The sequence below is a fragment of the Monodelphis domestica genome, chromosome 3 (genome assembly GCF_027887165.1).
Source record: "Monodelphis domestica isolate mMonDom1 chromosome 3, mMonDom1.pri, whole genome shotgun sequence".
Classification (NCBI taxonomy): Eukaryota; Metazoa; Chordata; class Mammalia; order Didelphimorphia; family Didelphidae; genus Monodelphis; species Monodelphis domestica.
Window position 1 is genome coordinate 281084862 of NC_077229.1, and position 17858 is coordinate 281102719.

The window sequence follows — 17858 nt, forward strand, 5'->3', positions numbered from 1 at the left end:
AAGGTCAGTTTATATTTCAATCCTAAAGAAGGGTGGTGCCAAAAAATGTTCAAATTACCAAACAATTATGCTCTTCTCAAATACCAGTTTAAGATTCTATAAGCTAGAATTCTGCAGTATGTGAACCAAAAATTACCAGAAAAGCAGGCTGGTTTTTTAAGAGGCAGAGGAAGTAGAGACCAAATAACCAACCACTTTTCTGTATTATGGAGAAAGGAAGGGAGTTCCAGAAAAAAAAAACACCAAAAAAAAACATCTATTTCTGCTTCATTGACTACACTAAAGCCTTTGACTGTGTGGATCACAACACAATGTGGCAAGTCCTAAAGGAGGTGGGAATAACAGATCATCTCATTTGTCTCCCAAGGAACCTGTATGAGGGCCAAGAAGCAACAATTAGAACTGAACATGGAATAATTGGTTTATGTTTGGAAAAAGAGTATAACAAGGCTGTATATTGTCACCTTATTTATTTGACACATGCAGAGAACATCATAAGAAATGTCAGACTGGATGAATCAAAAGCTGGAATTAAAGTTGCCAAGAGAAATATCAACAATCTCAGATATGCAGATGATACCACTCTGATGGAAGAAAGTTAAGAAGCATTAAGAAGCCTCTTGATGAGGGAGAAAGAGGAGAGTGTAAAATCTGGTTCAGAGATTAACATTAAAAACTTAAGATCTTGGCAAATGATCCCATCACTTCCTGGCAAACAGAGAGTTTGGAAAATGGAAGCAGTGTCAGATTTCATATTCTTGGACTCAAAGATCACTGCAGATTGCAACAGTAGCCACGAAATTAAAAGATGCTTGCTTCTTGGAAGGAAAGTTATGGCAAATCTGGACAGCATTCCAAATAAACAAAGGTCCATATAGTCAAAGCTATGTTTTTCCAGTAACAACATATGGCTGTGATAGTTGGGCTGTAAGGAAAACTAAGAACCACAGAGTCATTACTTACAAATTGTGGGACTAGGGAAGACTTTTGAGAAGTCCTTGGAGTGGAAGGAGATTATTCAGAGTATTCACTGGAAGGTTAAATTCTGAAGGTGAAGCTTAAATCTGCTGATCACATAATGAGAAAACAGGACTCAGCAAAGATCCTGATGTTAGGAGAGATTGAAGGCAAAAGCGGAAGGGGAGACAGAGGATGAGATGGATAAATAGTGTCATAGAAACAATGATCATGAGGTAGGACATACTTTGGAAGATAGAAGGGCCTGGAGAACTACGGTCCATGAGATCCGCCAAAATCAGACATAAGTGAATGACTACCACAATAAAACAAAAAGTAGCTGACTGTGTGTGTGGCACAGCAGAAAGGGAGAATAAAAAGTCAAGTATAAATGAGCACACAAATCTAGTGAATTGGAAAGATGGTAGTATCTCTGAGAGAAACAAAATAGTTAGAGAGAGAGAGCTTTGAAGGAATATAATTAATTGGACATGTACTAAAAACTGACTTACATTAATGATATTTTTATATGCATTGCATGTGTATTCAGAAATAAAATCCTTCTGAGAATGTCCAGTTCTGACATTAAAATACTTAAAGGATAAAAAATCTAAAGGCAGTTTTTTTAAAATCTCTGGACTTAAAACTAATCTTTTCCATTAAAATAAAACAGAACATAGAACTATTTTGCTTTTATATATAACTTCACCTCCCTGGAAAACTCTTTCAATGAATTAAAAAAAGAAAGGAAAAAAGTCAGCTCAGCAAAACTAACCAACACATCAACTGAGTCTGACTGCACATGTCATCTTCCATACTCAGAGACTCCCATCTCTTCAAAGAACAGAGAGAATTGTGGTTTTTCTTCATCTTCAGGATAATGGTTGTTTCAATTGTTTTCAAGTGTTCCTTCTGATTTTAATTCCTCACTCTGAAACACTCCACATATTCAACTGGTTGCCAAATCTTTTGTCTCCAACATCCATAACATCTCTTCAAGCTGTCCCCTCTTCATTTACACAGTTCAGGTACTCATCATCGCCTATCACCTAGAACATTGCTTTAATCTCCTATTACAGTTCCCTATCTCAAGTCTCTCTTGACTTTACTTCGTTTGCCACACAGTTGCCAATATGGTTTTCCAAAAAGCATAGATCTAACCATGTCACTCCCTTACTCAGTAAACTCCAGTGTCTTCCAATAATCTTGAGGATCAAATAGAAACATTTCTGCATTGCTTTTAAAGCCTTTCATTATTCTGTCTCCAAATTCTTCTTACATATTACATTACTCTTTTCCTGTACATTCTTAAAAAAAATAACCCTTACCTTCCATCTTGGAATCAATAGAGTATTGGGCTAGGCAATGGGGGTTAAGTGACTTGCCCAGGGTCACACAGTTAGGAAGAGTCTAAGGCTGGATTTGAACCCAGGACCTCCCGTCTCTAGGCCTGACCCAATCCACTGAGTCACCTGGCTGCCCATTCTTATATATTATTTGTACTAATCACTCTGATCTTCATGCCATTCATTATACAAAAGATTTAGTCTCTTATCTCGATATCTTTTTTACAGAAAGGCTGTATGGTACATTTAAATATATGGTGCCTGGAATTCACTCTCCTCTGAAATCTGCTTTTTTTTTTTAAATTCCTTGTTTTCTTTAAAGCTATGTCTCACCTAAGACCTTTCCTGTTTCCTCCAACTGTCAATTGCTCCTCAACAAAATGACCTTTTGTTTATTTTTGCACTTAGTTGGTATATAATCTCATGTCCATGTTTTCTGCTCCTAAAGACAGGGATTGTTTCCTTTATGTCTTTTATATCTCAAAAACTTAGCATGTAGTAAGTATTTAATAAAGGCTTAATGGTTCATTGATCAATAACTGATAACTTTATGATATATCTTTAACCAAATTTCTAACACATTGGTAATTTTCCAATTGTGCTGAGTGATTTAATAATTATAAGATGCTGGGTTCTTTTAAAGAATGTGGCTTAGATTATTTAACAATTAACATATTTGATTCCATATCATGTAGTCCATTTATTAAAGTTTAATATGTGATATTATTTTTCAACTCTATATGAACATTCAGAATGAATGTTGATATTAAGCAGCAAAAGAGCAAAGAGGAAGTAGATCAGTAGATATATCTGGTGAGGAAGACCAAAATCGATGACAATTTTAAAGTAGCTGTGGTATTAAATCTGCATTTATCAAGACCATAAGGCAAAATCTCAAATTAATGAAGCCTAACATTTTCTGGATTTGTCAGAAGATAACCTTCTATAGGAAGCCATTTCCAGGGCCTTTAATCATTTGCTTCATATTCCTCTGGCTGGTAGCCCTTGGATATTCTTGCTGAATTTATCAAATGGCATCTGGCTTTCAGTTAGGGTAAAATACCCTACATCTAAATATTTTCACAGCACAGTGCAAAGCAGAACACATGTGTGTTTGTGTGCATTTGCATGTATTTCTACGACAAAATTGGACCCTTGTTTATTGGGGCTTATAAAGGCTTGTACTTTTGAACGCTTGTAAAGTTAATTTTGGAGGTAAATATAAATGTTGCCCATGGCCTAGGACCCTTTAAGGACTTTGGGCTCAGAAAGATTTGTTTGGTCTGGGTGGTCTGACTCTCACGAGGTCTATCTATGGCTCCACCATTATGCTGGAATGAAACTCCAAGAAAATCTCTACAACAAAGGTATATAGTGCCTATAAATAAGGTTACCTCACACATGTATGACTGCAGTCCTTGGCACAGAGGTGCTCAGTGTACAATGAGTATTAAGTATGGAACAGCCTTTATTTACTCCACCACAAAAAATATATATATAATATACAAAGGATTCATATGTGAGCATAAATACAGAAAGCATAAAATATTCAAACAGCCCCTTATCTTCATAATGTTCCCCAAATCCCACCTGTCTTGCCAAACCCTAATAAAGATATGATGTAGGACCCCTGAGCAGAGAGTTCTCATTCCCCTTAGCCATCCCTTGTCTAAGCAACTCATAGCAATGATCATGGAGGGGTGGCAAGGTCCTGATCTCTTGGCATCTCATGGTGTGGCTTTGGTCCTTCATCTACAGAATCCTTTTGTCTGCTGAGAAACATGTTGTCAAAAAATATCTCACTCCTGAGAGGTCAATGTTAATCAGATTCAGAGACTGAAGTACCCCTGCCCCCAAGGTTGGAAATATCCATTCCCAGGATCATTCATTTCTGACATGCTCAGAAAAGGACACAGAAAGGGCAGAGACAGGCAGGGATTAGTGGTCTAGAAATGCAGAACGTAGGCTTGCCTGGGCAAGAATGAACTATTTCCTGCTGCTAAGTACTTCACCAATAAGAAGACACTCTCTGCTGGAATTAGGACTAAAGAGGAATTGGGGGGAGTAATCCCATCTCACTATTTCAAAACAACTTGAAACAACTTAATATGTTTGATTTAATATTGTGTACATCCATTTCTTTATTAAAGTTTAATGTTGGGGAATCCAGTGTGTGCATGTCCTTAGCAGGCTTCTGCCAAGAGTCTCTAGTCCTTGTCTCCATCAATTAGTCAAGTCGCAGCCTCAGGCAATGAGGGCAAATCAGAAGTGTTCCCTGTGTCTCCTCTGTGAGGAACTAAGGAGTAGGTCTTACTCCATGTAAGAAGTCCCCTTTAACACATATTTCTATGCCCTGTAATTTCATTAAATTAATTGTGATACTTATAATTAATTGACCATAGGTTTTCCTGATCAACTTTCATAAGATACATATATGTAACACACATATATAAAATATACAATATTTACTACATAAAGGACATAATCTTTTTATGGTAGTTGTGGATAAAAGGTAGAACAAGAAGTTATTTTACTGAACAAACTTTTTAAAAAGGACCTTATCAAGGCAAATATATATATATAAATATATTGAAATAAATATATATGTATATACATATACATATATATGAGTGAATAAAGAGAGCATGTATCCTATAATCTCAAGGATTCTTATGTAGGTTTGGTCTGAAACAGTGGCAATAATGCTTACAAAATTACAGACTAAATTGGAACCCAATGATGGAGAACTTAAAATGCCTCCCTAAAGAAAGAAAAGTAGAAAACTGGGCATTTGTCAATTGTTAATTCTCATTTCCATTTCCAGTGGAATCAGTCATAAAAAGAAAAATCTTGAAGTACCTTGGGATAAGCAACAGTGGCTTAATGAATAAGCAAAATGTCCCCGAGCACAAGTAAGCTGCACTATGTTGATAACATATCAGGGGGCCATTTTGTAAACTGGTATCACAAGCTTATATTTTAGTAAATTGAAGGAAATGAGTTATTGCTTCAGTGCACTGAACAGGCCCCTTGTGGCATGGACATGTAACTGCACCTTCCAAGAGTGCCATGCAACTGTTTAGGCATTGGGGCACTTTGGCTCATTAAATAGAGAGAAAATAGCATCACTGTTCAAAAGATCAAATCACAGAACAAATGCATATAAGTAATGTAATAAATATATTCAAATATGCCAAATTATCCACTAATGGAATCTCAAAAAGTAATTTTAAATTGCATTAGATATAAAATGGTTCAGGGGCCTTCCAGTAACATGTTTACATGACAGCCTATTGAACTGAAACTGTTCAGGAAGCCACATAGCCATGTGCTCTCTTACAAAAGGGGTGACAAGTTCATTCCCCAGATTTTGCATTTGGGCTTTAGAAAGATAATGTGTTGGGGAGGGGTGGGTGGAGGCAAGATGGCGGAGAAGCTACACAGAACCATCTGATCTCTATCAAATGATACTCCAAAAAACTATGACAAATGCCTCAGAATGAATTCTTGATCAGCATAAACCACAAATAGTTGAAGTAATTTTTTAACCCTAAACAAATTAGAAGGCTGGCATGAGAGAGCTAGTACACTAGAGTAAAGGTGGAGTGCAAAGCAGAGTGCCAGACCACCATGGTAATGGGGCCTAGAGGCAGCAGCAAAGGCTTTCAGAACTCCAGCCATAGATTGGGGATTGCATAGATGCTTAGAAAGATATTACAGGGGTCTCTTTGCTAATTCTGGGTGGAAGATTTGTTGTAGTGCCCATTTGCAGATCCAGGAATCAGTACTAGGGCATGCCCTCAGGGGGAGGAAGAGTACTAACATATACCTGTGCTTGTTGTCTCAGAGGAGCAGGAGATGCTAGTCACAGTTCCAAGGCAGAAAAGAGTAGTTGGGGTTGCTACACACCAGAATGCAGGTCTGGAGAGTATTAAATACACATCTCCTTACCTCATACCACAATGGAAGAACTGAAAGCTCAGAAATCCCCAGAGCCAGTTGCACAAAAGACCCTGAGGCTTAGAACAGTGCTCCCTTCACCTCAGTTAAAGAACCCAATTTTAACAGTTTTTTTAAATTAAAAGAAAAGACTAGAGAATTAGCAAATGACAAAAAAAAAAAGAAACTCAACATAGAAAGTTATTTTGGTAACAGGGGATACCAAAACACAAATTCAGAAGAAGACAACAAAGCCAATAGTGCTGCATGCAAAGCCTCCAAGAAAAAAATTGATACTCTCAAACCCCTAAAGGATTAATGGAGGGGTTAAAAAATATTTTTTTTATTTTAAACATTATTTTTATTTGATCAATTTCAGACATTATTCATTGAATACAAAAATCATTTTCTTTTCCTCCCTCCATCCCTCCCTTTGCCAACGCGTGATTCCACTGGGTATCACATGTCCTTGATCCAAACCCATTTCCATGTTGTTGGTATTTCCTCTAGGATGTTCATTTAGAGTCTACATCCCCAACCATATCAACTCAACCCCTGTAGTCAAGGAGTTGCCTTTCTTCGGTGTTTTTGTTCCCACAGTTTGTCCTCTGCTTGAGGATAGTGTTTTTTCTCCTAGATCCCTGAAAGTTGTTCAGGGACATTGCACTGACACTAATGGGGAGGTCCATTACATTTGATTATACCACAGTGTATCAGACTCTGTATACAATGTTTTCCTGGTTCTGCTCCTTTTGCTCTGCATCATTTCCTGGAGGTCATTCCAGTCTCCATGGAATTCCTCCACTTTATTATTCCTATGAACACAATAGTATTCCATCACCAACATATACCACAATTTGTTCAGCCATTCCCCAATTGAAGGGCATCCCCTCATTTTCCAATTTTTTGCCACTACAAAGAGTGCAGCTATGAATATTCTTGTACAAGTCTTTTTCTTTATTATCTCTTTGGGGTACAAACCCAGCAGTGCTATGAATGAATCAAAGGGCAGACAATCTTTCAGCACCCTTTGGGCATATTTCCAAACCGCCCTCCAGAATGGTTGGATCAATTCACAACGCCAACAGCAATGCATTAATGTCCTGACTTTGCCATATCCCCTCCAAAATTCATTACTTTCCATAGCTGTCATGTTAACCAATCTGCTAGGTATGAGGTGATACTTCAGAGTTGTTTTGATTTGCATCTCTTTGATTATCAGAGATTTAGAACACTTTTTCATGTGCTTATTAATAGTTTTTATTTCTTTAACTGAAAACTGCCTATCCATGTCCGTTGCCCATTTATCAATTGGAGAATGGCTTGATTCTTTTGTACAATTGATTTAGCTCTTTGTAAATTTGAGTAATTAAACCTTTGTCAGAGATTTTTGTTATATCGTTTCCCAATTTGTTGCTTCCCTTCTGATTTTAGTTACATTGGTTTTGTTTGTACAAAAACATTTTAATTTGATGTAGTCAAAATTATTTATTTTACATTTTGTGACTCTTTCTAAGTCTTCCTTGGTATTAAAATCTTTCCCTTCCCAAAGGTGTGACATGTATACTATTCTGTGTTCGCATAATTTACTTATAGTTTCCTTCTTTATGTTCAGGTCATTCACCGATTCTGAGTTTATCTTGGTGTAGGGTGTGAGATGTTGATCCAAACCTAATCTCTCCCACACTGTCTTCCAATTTTCCCAGCATTTTTATCAAATAATGGATTTGTGTCTCCAAAGCTGGGATCTTTAGGCTTGTCATAGACTGTCCCCAAGTCTATTCCACTGATCCTCCTTTCTGTCTCTTAGCCAGTACCAAATTGTTTTGATGATCAGTACTTTATAGTATAGTTTGAGATCTGGGACTACAAGGCCACCTTCCTTTGTATTTTTTTTTCATTATTTCCCTGGATAGCTTTGATCTTCTGTTCTTCCAAATGAACTTTGTTATGGTTTTTTCTAGTTCAGTAAAGATGTTTTTTGGAAGTTCAATGGGTATGTCACTAAATAGATAGATAAGTTTGGGTAGGAGGGTCATTTTTATTATAATAGCTTATCCTACCCATGAGCAGTTAATGTTTTTCCAATTGTTTAGATCTATTTTTAATTGTGTGGAAAGTGTTTTGTAATGGTGTTCATATATTTCCTGTGTTTGTCTCAGCAAATTGATTCCTAAGTATTTTATATTGTCTCGGGTGACTTTAAATGGAATTTCTCTTTCTAATTCCTGCTGCTGAGATGTGTTGGAGATATATAGAAATGATGATGACTTACGTGGATTTATTTTGTATCCTGCAACTTTGCTAAAGTTGTTGATTTTTTCAATTAGCTTTTTGGTTGATTCTCTAGGATTCATTAATTAGATCATCACGTCATACTCAAAGAGTGATAGATTGGTCTCCTCATTGCCAATTTTAATACCCTCAATTTCTTTTTCTTCTCTAATTGCTACTGCTAGTGTTTCTAGTACAATATTGAATAATAAAGGTGATAAGGGGCATCTTTGTTTCACTCCGGATTTTACTGGGAATGCATCTAGTTTATCCCCTTTGCAGATGATGCTGGCTGATGATTTTAGATAGATACTGTTTATTATTTTTAGGAAAGATCCTTCTATTCCTTTACTTTCTAGTGTTTTCAATAGGAATGAGTGTTGTATTTTTTCAAAGGCTTTTTCTATGTCTATTGAGATAATCATGTGATTTTTGTTGGTTTGCTTATTGATATGGTCAATTATGTGGATGGTTTTCCTGATATTGAACCATCCTTGCATTCCTGGTATAAATCCCACGTGATCAAAGTGAATAAACCTTGTGATGTCTTGCTGGAGTCTTTTTGCTAGTATCCTAGTTAAGATTTTTGCATCTATGTTCATTAAGGAGATTAGTCTGTAGTTTATTTCTCCATTTTTGGCCTGCCTGGCTTTAGGATCAGTACCATATTTGTGTCGTAAAATGAATTTGGTAGAACTCCCTCTTTGCTTATTATGTCAAATAGTTTGTATAGTATTGGGATTAGCTGTTCTTTGAATGTTTGATAGAATTTACTTGTGAATCCATCAGGCCTTGGGGATTTTTTCTTTGGGAGTTCTTTGATGGCATGTTCAATTTCTTTTTCTGATATGGGATTAAGAATTCTGATTCTTCTTCTGTTAATCTAGGTAATTTATATTTTTGTAAATATTTATCCATATCACCTAGATTGGCACATTTATTGCCATATAATTGGGCACGATATTTTTTAATGATTATCATAATTTCCTCTTCATTGGAGGTGAGTTCTCCCTTTTTGTCTCTAATGCTGTTAATTTGATTTTCTTCTTTCCTTTTTTTATTAGATTGACCAATAGTTTGTCTATTTTGTTTGTTTTTTCAAAATTCTAGTTTGTTTTTTTTTTAGCTTCTATTCTTATCTATTAGTTCAATCGTTCTATCACTTTTGATTTTATTAATTTCTCCCTTAATTTTTAGGATCTCTAATTTGGTTTTCTTCTGGGGGTTTTTAATTTGTTCGCTTTCAAGTTTTTTGACTTGCATGTGTAAACCTTAAACATATTTCAGCGGTCATAATTGATATATATATTTCCCTTGCTCCCAAACATTTTATTTATCACACATGTCCAATTCATTGATCTCTGCCCTCCCTAATTTGTTCATATATGAACTCAAGGATATAACTTTTCCCCTGAATACTGCTTTGGCTGCATCCCATAGAGTTTGAAAAGATGTCTCATCATTGTCATTTTCTTCAATTAAATTATTAATTGTTTCTATGATTTGTTCTCTGACTAGTTGATTTTGGATAATCATATTATTTAATTTCCAATTAATTTTTGATTTAGCTCTCCATGTATCCTTACTGATCATTATTTTTATGGCATTATGATCTGAAAAGGTTACATTTCTTATTTCTGCTTTTCTGCAGTTGTATGCCATGTTTTTATGACCTAGTATATGGTCAATCTTTGTGAATGTGCCATGAGCTACTGAAAATGTGTATTCCTTTTTTGCCCTATTTATTTTTCTCCATATATCTACTAACTATTTTTTCTAAGATTTCATTCACTTCTTTTACCTCTTTCTTATTTATTTTTTGATTTATCTAAATTTGATAGTGCTTGGTTCAGGTCTCCCACTAGTATAGTTTTACTATCTATTTTCTCCTTCAATTCTGCTTGTTTCTCCATTAGAAATTTGGGTGCTATACCATTTGGTGCATACATGTTGATTAGTGATATTTCCTCATTGTCTATACTCGCCTTTATCAGAAAGTATTTACCTTCCCTATCCCTTTTAATCAGGTCTATTTTTACTTTGGCTTTATCAGATATCATGATTGCGACTCCTGCCTTCTTTCTGTCAGTTGAGGCCCAAAAGGTCTTGCTCCACCCTTTAATTCTGACCTTGTGAGTATCTACTCGCCTCTTGTATGTTTCTTGTAGACAACATATGGTAGGATTCTGGATTCTAATCCACTCTCCTATTCGTCTACATTTTATGGATGAGTTCATCCCATTCACATTCAAAGTTATGATTTTCACTTTGGAATTCCCTAGCATTTTGATATCCTCTTCTGGTTCTGACCTTTCTTCTTTTGCTATAGCCTTTTAAGCCAGTGGTTTACTTTTACTCAATGCCCCTATTCCCCTCTCTTGATATGCTTCCCTTTCTGGCCCTTTCCTTTTTGTTCCCTTCTTGTTTTTTTAGGATCTTTTAACTTCCCTCCCCCCTCTCCTTCCCTCCCTTTTTTTGAGCTCCCTCCCCCTATCCCCTTAGTTTTCCCTTCTTCCTTACCCTGTAGAATAAGACAAATTTCATGATCCCAATGGATCTAGATGCTCTTCCCTCTCAGAGTTGATTTCACTGAAAGTAATATTCGAGTATTACCTATTAGCACTCTCTTCCTCTCCCTCTTATAAGAGTATTCTCCCCCAAACTTTCCCATGTGTTTCTTTGTGTGACAAAGATTATTCTGTTTATTTTATTCCTTCAGGTATCTCTTAGTACCATTATCGATTCCCCCTAAACCTATTTTTATATCATTTTATATCCTTTAATACCTCAATCTTTTCCTATGCATGATTATTCTATTCACTATAATAGTGAAAACATTTTTGAGTTACAAATGACATTTCCCTATATATATATAATTTGATCTAATTGTAGCCCTTAAAGAAGAGAGTTTGAATAAAAAAAACATTCATTTTTCTCCTTTTCTCTCTCTTTCATATTTACCTTTTCATGTTTCTCTCGATCTTTGTGTTTGGATATCAAACTTTCCACTTAGTTCTGGTCTTTTCCTTACAAATTCTTGGAAATATTCTATTTTGTTGAATGCCCATACTTTCCCCTGGAAGTATATAGTCAGTTGTGATGGATAGGTGATTCTTGATTGAAGACCCAGTTCTCTTACCTTTCTGAATATCATGTTTCAGGCTGTGCAGTCTTTTAGTGTTGAAGCTGCCAGGTCTTGTGTGATCCTCACTGGTGCTCCTTTGTATCTGAATTGTTTCTTTTTTGGCTTCTTTTAGGATTTTCTCCTTAGCTTGAAATCTCTGGAATTTGGCAATTACATTTCTAGGAGTTGTTTTTTGGGGGGTTTATTGTAAAGAGTGTTCTGTTAACTCAATATCTATTTTGCCCCTCATTCAAGAACTTCAGGGCAGTTTTCTTGGATGATCCCTTGTAGTATGGTGTCAATATTTCTGTTTATTTTTGGCTTTTCAGGTAGACCAATGATTCTCAAATTGTTTCTCCTTCCTCTGTTTTCCTAATCTGTCACCTTGTCAGTGAGACATTTTATGCTTTCTTCTATTTTGTCAGTCTTTTGATTTTGCTTAATTAATTCTTGCTATTTTATAAAATCATTCATTTCCAGTTGCTAAATTCTGGTCCTTAGGGCCTAATTTTCTGTTATAAACTTTTTTGTTTTCTGCTTTAACCTTTTGGTATTCAGCTATGATTTCTTCATTATTTTTTTTAACCATTTGCCACTTCTCTTTCCAGAAGGCTTCCATCGTTTTGATAAGCTCCATTTGATATTCTTCCAGGTATTGCGGATAATTTCCATTTTTTTTTGTTATTGTTGTTTTGTTTTTGGTTTTGCCTTTGTTTGAGTTTTGTCCAGTATTTCCTCTGTAGGCTGGGGTTTTCCTCCATAAAAATTCTTGATGGTCACAGCCTTCTTTTTAGTTTTTTAGGAAGGATTTTAAGGCTCCTATGCATTATTAGCCATTTTTCTGGATGTTTTCCCTTCCCTCTTTAGTAAGAAATCTGAGTCGGCTGGTCAGGTTCCCTGTGTTTGGAGTTATAAAACAAGAATTTTGCCTGGGGCAGGCTCTCAATTCTCCACAGTCCTTTGCAGCTCTTCTCGGTGCCACTCTCCCAGGGGCACTCAGAGTCTGTGCTCTCCTGCCCGCCTGGGTTTCCAGTCTAGCTGCTTTCAGGGGTAAGTCCCCAGGGGGGTCCTAGTCAGCTTCCAAGGACCCAGAAGTGGCCCCTTTTAGCTCCAGGAACATTCCTTGCTCACTCCCTGGCTCCAGCAGGAGTGCTGGCTCTGGGTACCTAAGGTTTGAGCTTTCTCATGCGCTGGAGTTTTCCACCTAGCTGCCTTCAGGGGTGGGTCCCCTGCTGTCCTCCTCAGCTCCCAAGGACCCAGAGGTTCCCCCTACTCACTTCAGAGCTGCCTCTTGCTCATTTGTCTTGGTGTGCACTGGCTCTGGCTCTGTAGGTGGGGCTGGAGGAGAGTGGATTGACTCACCTTTGGGTGGAAGCTCTTTCACCCTCTTATAGACTGGAAAAGCCCCAATCCCAAGCACTTTCAATGCTATACCCCACTTTATAGCTCCTCCGCTCCTCTGAAAATGATTCTTAAGGTCTTTTGGGGGTAGTCCTTGTCGGTGTGTGCTGGGGAGAGTAAGTAAGCCGCATTTAGATTGCCACCATGCTTACCCAGAAAGTCCTCAAAAGGGATTTTTAAAAATAAAATAAGAAGGAAGTAGAAGAAAATTTGGAAAAAGAAATGATTGTGACATAAGAAAATCATGAAAAAAAGAGTCAAAACCTTGGTAAAAGAGGCACAAAAAATGATGAAGAAATTAATAGTCTAAAAAATAGAATAGGCCAAACTGTTAAAAGACAAAGAAGAATCCAAAGAGGGGAAGAACTTCTTAAAAAACGGAATTGGCCATATGGAAAAAGAGGTACACAAATTCACTGAGGAAAAGAACTTCATAAAAAGTAGAAAGCAACTCCATGAGCCATCAAGAAACAATAAAACAAATTTAAAAGAATGAAAACATAGAAGAATTTGTGAAATATCGTATTGGAAAAACAATTTACCTAGACAATAAATACTGGAGTGATAATCTAAGAATTGTTGGACTATATGAAAGGCATGGAAAAAAGGGACATTTCAAGAAATCATCAAGGAAAACTGCCTAGATATTCTAGAAGTAAATGGCAAAAAGGAAACTGAAGGAACATACACCAATCACTTCCTGAAAGAGATTATTTAAAGATAACTCCCAGGAATATTATAGCCAAACTCCAGAACTCTCTGGTTGAGGAAGAAATATTGTAAACAGCCCAGAAGAAACAATTCAAATATCAGAGAGTCACAGTTAGGATAATAAAAGATTTAGCAGCTTCTATGTTAAATGATAGAAAGGTCTGGAATATGATGTTCTCCATGGCAAAAAAGCTATGACTTCAACCAAGAATCACTTACCCAGAAACCCTGAGTGTAATCCTTCAGGGAAAAAAAATGGCTATTTAATAAAATACAGAATTTTCAAATGTTCCTTATGAGAAGACCAGAGCTGAATGGAAAATCTGACTCTTAAATATATGACTTAAACACAAGAGAAGCATAATAAGGCAAATAGGATAGGGAAATCAAAAGACACTCAATGAGGTTAAACTGTGTACATCACTACATGGGGAGATGATTCTTGCAATTCCAAAGAACTTTATCATTATTATGGTGGTTAGAAGGATTATACCAAGAGCAAGGATATGAGTTTAATATGATGGGATGATATGAAAAAAAAAAAAAACCATGAGGAAGAGGAATGCTTTGAGAGGAAGGTGAAGGGAAATACAGAATGGAGCAAATTTCCTCACATAAAAGAGGCATGGAAGAGTTCTTACAGAAGAAGGAAGTGGGTGAACCTTACTCTCATTGGAATTGGCTCAATGAGGGAAGAACATATAATCAATTAGGTATAGAAAGCTAATTTACTCTACAGGATAGGAGGGAAAAGGGTAGGAGAATGGGGGTTGGGTTAATAGGAAACAGGCCAAATTAGGGGAGTTAGTGGTCAGAAATGAAAGAGGGGGAAATGGGATGGAGAGTAATACACAGTAATTATAATAGTGCAAGGTTGTTGTTGTTGTTGGTTTTACCAGGCTCTCTACTAAAGTCCTCATTTCTCAAATACATATAGAAATGAATTGAATTTAAAATGCAAGTCATACCCAGATTGATAAATATTCAAAGGATATGAACAGGAAATTATCAGATAAAGTAATTAGTTCTCTCTGACAATGCAATAAGCTGCTCTAAGTCACTATTAATTGGAGAAATGCAAATAAGACAATTCTGAGGTACTACCTCACACTTTTCAAATTGGCTATTATGACAGAAAAGGAAAATGATAAAATGTGGAGGTGATGTAGGAAAAATGAAACAGGAATGCACTGTTCAGGGAGTTGTGAAATGATTCAATCATTCTGTAGAGCAATTTGGTCCTATGCCAAAAGGGCTATAAGACAGTACATATCCTTCAAACCAGCAATGCCATTACTAGATTTGTATCTCAAAGAGATAACAAGCAAAAAGGTGAAGCACCTGTAAGTTCAAAATATTTAAAGTGGCTCTTTTTGTAGGGCAAAGTTTGGAAAGTGAGGGAATATTCATCAATTGGGGAATGGCTGAGTAAGTTATTATATATGATTATAACAGAATCCTATTGTTGACAAGGAATCCTATTGAAATGACAAGGAAGAGCTCAGAAAAAACCTGGAAAGACTTACATGAACTGAAGCAAAGTGAAATAAAGAGAACTAGGAGAACATTGTATCCAGTGACAGGAATACTATACAATGAAAAACTGTGAATAACTTAGCTATTCTCAGCTATACAATGTTCCAAAACCATCCCAAAGGACTCATGATGAAAATGCCATCTGCTTCTGGAACAAAAGAACTGATAAAGTCTAAATCCAGACAAAAGAGAACTTTGTCACCTTTGCTCTTAATTTTTTGTTTCCTTCCACAAGGGGATTAATACGGGAAAATGTTTTATGTAATTGTACATGTAAAACCTAGATAGGATGGCTTGCCATCTCAACAAGGGGGGAGTTTGGGGAGGTAGGGAGGAAGGGAGGGAGAGAATTTGAGTCTCAATAGTCAACAATATTAGAAACTGTTTTTACATGTAATTGGGGGGAAATTTAATTTAATTTTAAAAGAAAGACAATGTGTTGATTCTGCTTATCAATGCCTAGGACTTCTGTCTTTGAATATGGAGGTATTAAAGCTAAAAGTCCATGAAGAAACATAGGACATGGGGAAATGAGAGGCTTTTTCCAGACCGTATTTGGAATTATACCTATATTGAACATCGTGGGCAAGATTTATAGAAAGCTGTTATAAGTTGGTGGAAAAGGGAACCTTTGACTTTAAAACACATATAATTCTCCATTTTAAATAAATAATGAAAATGATGTAATGGTATTTAACAAACAGTCCCAAGCAGTCACATTGCAGATTAAAACAATGATCCAGAGAAATTAAAATAGCTATACATATAAAATGCTCCCATTAGAACTGACACATTTCTCTTCCCCCATCATATGATACACATATAACAAACATATATTAATTTTAAAATGTTATTTAGCAGGTGGGAATATGATGCCATGTTATTATACTAGTCAACCAATCAACTGGCAACATAAACATTAATAAAGGAATAAAATATATACTAAGAATCAACATTCTTTAATATACTATTTTCCTTCTATAGTAATTTTTATTATAGTTTTTATTATACCAGTCCAAAGATGAGGTCTGTTTTGTATGTATGTGGGATAAGATCTAGTAGAGGGAATGTAAAGCAAAAGTGAATTGATGCTCTTCAAACACTCAAGCTGACTCTGTGACTAACTGTGGTAGAGAGAGAGTGGGAAGGTTCATTCAAGCTCAAACAGGCCAAGGGGCTCAAAAAATCTGAGACCCAGGGAGGTTGTGTTCTTGTCCAAGGTACGAGGCAGAAAAAGAACCTGAACTTGTTCAGGTACCTCTGCTTCCAGTCTTGCCACTGGATCATATTTCCAAAAGATTTAATTGAATAAAAATGATAGTTTTGTTTTTAATTAAAATAATTGGAATTGAATTCAGCTATTTTATTTCCAATTGGTTTCTTTGTGTAGAGAGTCCTTAATGATTTCAACTACACACATATACTATAGTGGGAAAACAGAGTGGGGCAGCTAGGTGGCTCAGTGGATTGAGTGGCGTGCCTAGAGATGAAAAGTTCTGGGCTTAAATTTGGCTTCCTGGACAAGTTACTTAATACCCCATAGCCCAGCCCTTGCCATTATTCTGCCTTAGAAGCAACATTCAGTGATTCTCCTAAGATAGAAGGTAAAGGTTTTAAAAATAACAACAAAATTTAAAGAAGCATTAGAGACCTAGCTAATCGAAATCATTTCAAGGATACTAAAAGATGAAACTAGAATAGATAAAAAATTATAAAAATCTGTAGACTTTGAAAACATGTGCTTTTCATCATCAAGGATGTTAAAACTGAAATACTTAGGTTTAAACATCCCAGTCTTGGACTTGTTTCTTGAGGAAGAAGAAATGACACTGAAAGAAAAATGGGAAAAGCAGATCAACAAATCCAAGTGTGACTAGAGGATATCTGTGTTGAAGAAATAAAATTCTAAAGGTGGCAAGGAATTGATTCTCCTAAAAGAGGGGAAATAAACCAAGGCACGGAAATAATTTCAGATTTTATTATTCCTCCCCAAAGTGGCTGAACTAATAATCAGTAATTACTAACCAATATGCTTTCTTTCTTATTCATACAAGGTTGTATGAATGAATGATTTACAGATAAATAAGAGGCATCTCTGAAGTTGTATCAAATAGACCAGATTTTTGCCATTAGCTTGACAGTAAGCTAAATCTTTACAATCATAAAACTAGAAGATGAAGAGAATACAAAGTCCCAATGGTATTTGCTTATTGACCATTGAATACAAAGTTACTTAACTCAATAAATCAAAACTCTAAGAAGTCTCCCAAATATGAATCAAATGGCTGCTGTGAAGGTTGGAAATCAAAAAATACCACTCTGTTTTATGATTCTCTGATTATTGTACATGAAGCATAAAACAGAGCAAGATGAACTTGGCAAAGGTCTTCATCTCTGTTATGGAGGAGGTCCAACATGGAGTCCAAGTGGAAAAAAGAATCTCTAAATCCCTTTGAAATCAGATCCTTTAGATACTCCTTTCAGTAGATGACATTGTGTTAACTGAATTAAGCCCTGGAATACCATAGAGACATCTAAGTGAGGTCTGTAATCATTCAAGTTTTCCTTAC